We start from the raw sequence: 5,598 nt of genomic DNA on the forward strand, positions 1-5,598 counted from the left end.
GCTCTGGTGTCTCTGATACCTAACACAATTACCGAGACTCGGATATTTTATTATAGTAAGGCAAACACTGCATGTGTTTAAAAAACGATTGTATTTTGGAAATACTCTAATGCACAGAAAAGCAGAAGCGGTAATGAACTCGCGCGTACTCACCATTCAGCCTCAGCAACTGTCAAGATTCTGCCATTTCACTTTTTGACTGCCTGTGTGGTTCACACGGATCGTCAACTTGACAAGATCCAGAACCACCAGGCATGCCAGTTAAATTAGCCTCTGGCACGTGATGAAGGAGGTGGAAGACCCCTCTTTACTCTGGACAGCACCATTCCCCGGGGTGGGGTCCTGAACTAATTAGGAAGGAGAACGTGAGCTGAGAAGTCGCATTCATCTTGCTGTGCTCCTGACTGAGGGTGCGACGTGACCTGCCACCTCCGGCTGCTACACCGTGGCTCCGGCCACCGTGATGGACAAACCCTTCCTATTTAAGGTGCTCTCTGGGGTGTTTTGTCCCAGCAATCTGCAAAGCAGTGAATACACAGCACATCATCTTTTCTTTCTTTTTCTTCTCTCCTTCCCAGGTCCTCAGCATATAAGGAGATAAACGCTGTTTGAGGAGAAACTCTATGTGTAATGGCCCCCCGAACCGCACACAACCAGAATTCACCATGCAGGGTGGTGCCAAGGCCTTTGCAGAGCCTTCCCTTCCCCACACTTCATCTGTCTGTCTGGCCATCCTGGATGCTGCAAGCCACAGCAGAGGAACTGCCTCAGGTTCAGGTGCTAAAGTGATTTGGCCTTGAGCCCAGCCCACCCCCCCAGCCAAGCAAACACAAAGAGACGCATCCCACCGATTCACCTACTTGGCTGAACTGTGCACCTGGTAGCCTCCTCGGGAGCTTCCTTCTTGGGTATTTTCCTCTCCTACACAAAGTGCCTACGCCATCACTGGAGAAGGACAAAAACAGGAAAGTCCCATCTTACGAGAGCTAACAGTAAAGGCTGGCGTGGCCCAAATCCACAGCGAAGACGTGAGGGAAGGCGAGGGGTGTCGCTGTCCACTTCTGGCTAAGAAGTCTAGTAAGGAGAGGGAGGCTCACTGCCGCCAACGACTTCGACACTTGCCGATGTGAGCCGTAACGGGACAAAGGTGTTTATCCTGACTGGTGTCACAAATCATTTCGCAGCTGTCATTGTTGGCAGCTGCTGTGCTGGAGGGCTTGTGGTACATTATCGTCACCTCGGGGAAAGCTGTCACAGGCCAAAGCCCATTGTCATCCCAGGGAAAGGAGACGTAAGGGAGAAGAAGGCTTTTCTTTTGTGAGACCAAGCCCCATGCAGCCAAGGCTGACCCTAGGCCACCATGTGGCTGAGGACGCCCTGGAACTTCTGACCCACTGCCTTCAGCTTCCACGTGCTGAGATGGCGGATGCGTGCCGCTCTGCCCGTTTGTATAGTACTGGGGGTTGAACCCAGGGCTCTGCGCCTGCTAGGCAAACATGGAGTAACTGTGCTACATCTCTAGCCAGAACTTCTTAAGAGTCAGTCTAAAAGCATCTGAGGGCTGGTGGGGTGGCTTAGCGGGTAACCGCGCTTGCTGCTGGGCCTGGGGGCCTGCGTTCGTTTGTCCCTGGAACCCAGGGATGGCAGAAGAGAACCGGTTCCCGTCGGTTGTCCTCTGGCCTCATAGGAGCGCTGCGGTGTACATACACAGACACACTAAACAAAAGCGTCTGAAGGGCTTTCCAAAAAGCAGAGTCATAAAACCAGACCCGTGGGCAGAGGGCAGAGGCCAGCACAGAATGCTGGACTAGCAGGGCCACTCCGAGGCTTTTGTGTCCCAGCACCCCAAGGAAACAAACAGAACAATGAAGCCAGGCGTCTGTTACAGCCAGGGCTTTGTCCGTTTGTCAGTCCAGTCATACAACCATCACTAATGGTCTCCCGCGGCCAGATGACCTACCTGATCAAGCTAAGCATGGCAGTGCACACTCTAGTCCCAGCACTTGTGGGCGGCGGCCGGAGGAGTGCTGCAAGTCTGAGGCCAGCCTGGGCTACACAGCAAGGCTTTACCTCAACAAAACCAAAACCAGACAAAAGCCAGATGAACCTGTAAGGAATCTTACAAAACGCACTGTAGAGAAGACCAAATCCGGTCCCTGTGGGCCGCAGACTCCTCCGCCCACACTAGCCCCTTGTACCTGTCTCCCTCCGGCGAGGGGTGCCACAGACTCCTCCAAACTGTCCACCTGTGTGGTAGCCAGGCCATGTGGGGCTCGAGAGTCCTAAAGGCCAGAGAATCAAGTGACAGTTGTGCAGGGTAGGAGACTGGGGGCAGTGGGGGAACCAGAGGCTGAGAAATATGAAGGCCCCCATGCTACTGAATATCATTTTTCACAAAAAGAAATATTAACTTAGAAAAACCATCACTTCTTGGTCTTTGGCTAAGATCAAGTATAGAGAAATCATCATCCATGCACATGCTGGACTGTCCTTCTCCACCAGTGCAGGGGCTCTGCCTGCACCTTCCTCTGTGACCCAGGTTGTGATGTCACCCCCACTAGCCACGTGTGCTGTCCTCCTGAAGGCAGAGGCCACTCGCTCAGCTCAAAGTAGCACAGTTTGTGTGTTCCTCCATGTCCTCTCACAAACCCCTACTTAGTTCATATGAACAAGGAATGAAAGAGAAGGTAGGTGTGTAAAGGCATGTTACTGCAATTTGGAGGAGTTTCTTCTCAGTGCCAGGTGATACCGGGGAAATTTGGGGGTCCCTCTTGGGGTTAATGAAAACTCAAGGGCAATTTTATTAGCTTTTAAAAGAAAAGGCTCCAAATCCCACAAGCTGTACATTTCAGCAGCTTCTGGGTGAGGAGAATGGAGGAGAGAAGGCATGCTGTCTACCACACGGCAATAGGCAGTTGCATGTGTGTGTGGGTAGGTTGCTTTGGAAAAAAGTAAGAAGTTTGAAGTGTTGGGAAAGCATGCTTAGAACAGAGACGGAAGGAAGATGAGGAGAAGATGCAGTTTACTGGATAACCTAGAAAAACTGGAGGCTTACGAGGCTGTACAGCTGCGGCCTGGTGATCTACCGCACTAGGCACGAGGATGCTGGGAAGGAAAGCTACAGTATTTCATTAACAGACCGGTTATCCCGCCCATCCCCTATCATGGCAGGAAGGAGCCTCCTTCCTAGGAGTGGTCCTTTAGCCCAGCCACTTGACCAGCCTCCACTGAGGCCAGAGATTCTATTCTCTTGACCAGAAATTTCCCCTTAACCATCTTTTAGTTCTACTCTTGAAGTGACTAAGGTAATGCCATCTTGTTCAGACTCCATTTTGTGTCTGCTTAGACACTTCTTAGACAATCGTGTCTGTTCTGACAACATATTCATGATTTCCATGACCCTGACCATAGTCCAGATGTATTAATCAAATTGGTGCAAGCTAAACATAAAGTGAAGAAACTAAAAAAGGTATAAATCAAAATTAATCGTCGCCGGGCGGTAGTGGCACACGCCTTTAATCCCAGCACTCAGGAGGCAGAGGCAGGCGGATCTCTTTGAGTTCGAGGTCAGCCTGGGCTACAGAGTGAGATCCAGGACAGGCTCCAAAGCTACACAGAGAAACCTGTCTCGAAAAAAACAAAAAACAAAAAACAAACAACAACAACAAAATGTCATATTGTATCTGAAATAACTACTATGTTCCTCCAGAAACAAATGTTGCAAGGTTAGTTTGACTCTCACCTTAAATAAATGTAATTTTGGGTTTTGTGGGTTTTGCCTTTAAAAATGCTGGATCCTTGAGCTTCGTGACACTGAGATTTTCTGAGCATTAGGCCGCTCTTGGTTGCTGGCCAAAAATTAAATGACTCTTTTTTTCTTTTTGAGACAGGGTTTCTCTGTATAACCGCCCTGGCTGTCCTGGAACTTGCTCTGTAGACCAGGCTGGCCTCAAACTCACAGAGATCAGCCTGGCTCTGCCTCCCGAGTGCTGGGATTAAAGGCGTGCGCCACCATGCCTGGCTGGCTCTTGTACTCTTAATTGGCTTAATTATTGTGGTGGTCTGCTTCTTTCTTGTGTGAATTATTTTACTCTAACATCAAGACTTAAAAGCTGATGGTTTAGGCTGTTGAATTATAGCTGATCCAGTGAGATCTCAGATGTATCAAATAGGGCAAGAACATGACCAGCAGTCAAGGATTAAGCTTCGAGGCATTATGGACTGAGTTCAAGACGTGATTCTGCCTCTCTCTAACTGAATGACCTTGGACCAGTTACTTACCTTACCTTACCTTCCTCTAGCCTTCTTACCCCTGTCCAGCTGCTGTGGTTGGACATGAAAGGTCTTCAGAGACTCACATGCTGAAGGCACGATGCCCAGCTGGCAGACCCAGCCATTGAGAGGTGACTGGATCATGAGGGTTCTGACTTGGATTCATAATTTCATAGCCTATTTATTATATGGGGGGAGCTGGGCGAGGGTTGGAGGAAGAGTACCAGAGACTTGCAGGTAAGAGGTCTTTGTCTTTGATTTTTTCCTGTCTGTCTTAATGACTTTCCATTGCTGTGACAAAACACAATGACAAAGCAACCTATAAAAGAAAGTGTTTAATTTGGGACTTAGGGTTAGAGGGGCTTCGAGTCCACGACCACCATGGCCGGGTTCATGGCAGCAGGCAAGACTCTGTGGCCGTCGCTGAGGGTGCTCCGCTTGAGATACAGCCATGAGGCAGAGCCTGGGAATGGCATGAGTCTTTTGAAACCTCAAAGCCACACATCCCCCAGGACACACATGCTCTAACGAGGATGCACCTCCTAATCCTTCCCACATAGTTCCACCAAATGGAGCTCAAACATTCAAGCATGAGCCTAAGGGGGCCATGCTCCTTCAAACCACCACATGTCTCCCTGTTTCCTGGCTGCCATGAGGTGAGCAGCTTTTCCAACGGGACTCTTTCTCCACCATGTTCTACCTTCCCCTGGTCCCACATCAGCTCATGGAGGAACTGTGCATACAAATAAGTCATCCCTCCCTTTAGTTATGTCAATGACTGAGGCACAGTGAAAAATCCTGACAAAAATGTCACCAACCCCACCTCAATCCACCCCACATCCACCTTGCTCCAGCTCTACACACTTCGGTCTACCTTAGACCACCTTGCCACAAATTCACTCTGACTGTTAGTGAAAACTGTAATGATCACATTAAACACATGGGAAGTTATGTGGGATAATTAAGAAAATGCAGCTGGGCAGTGGTGGCACACACCTTTAATCCCAGCACTCACCAGGCAGAGGCAAAGCGATTCTCTGTGAGTTTGAGGCCAGCCTGGTCTACAGAGCAGCTTCTAGAACAACCAGGAGTGTTACACAGAGAAATCCTGTCTTGAAAAACAAAAATAACAACAACAAAGTTAACCTTTAAGTGCTGAAGCGATGGCTCAGCAAAGGACCCGGGTTTAATTCCCAGCATCCACGAGGCGGTTCACAACTGTCTGTAACTCCAGTTCCAGGAAATCTGAGACCCTCTTCCATGGCGTGTGGACATAGATGCAGACAATACTTCTGCACACAAAGAATGAAATAACTCTTTGTGGGG

This window comes from Peromyscus maniculatus, chromosome 12, assembly GCF_049852395.1.
Source record: "Peromyscus maniculatus bairdii isolate BWxNUB_F1_BW_parent chromosome 12, HU_Pman_BW_mat_3.1, whole genome shotgun sequence".
In the NCBI taxonomy this organism is placed as follows: Eukaryota; Metazoa; Chordata; class Mammalia; order Rodentia; family Cricetidae; genus Peromyscus; species Peromyscus maniculatus.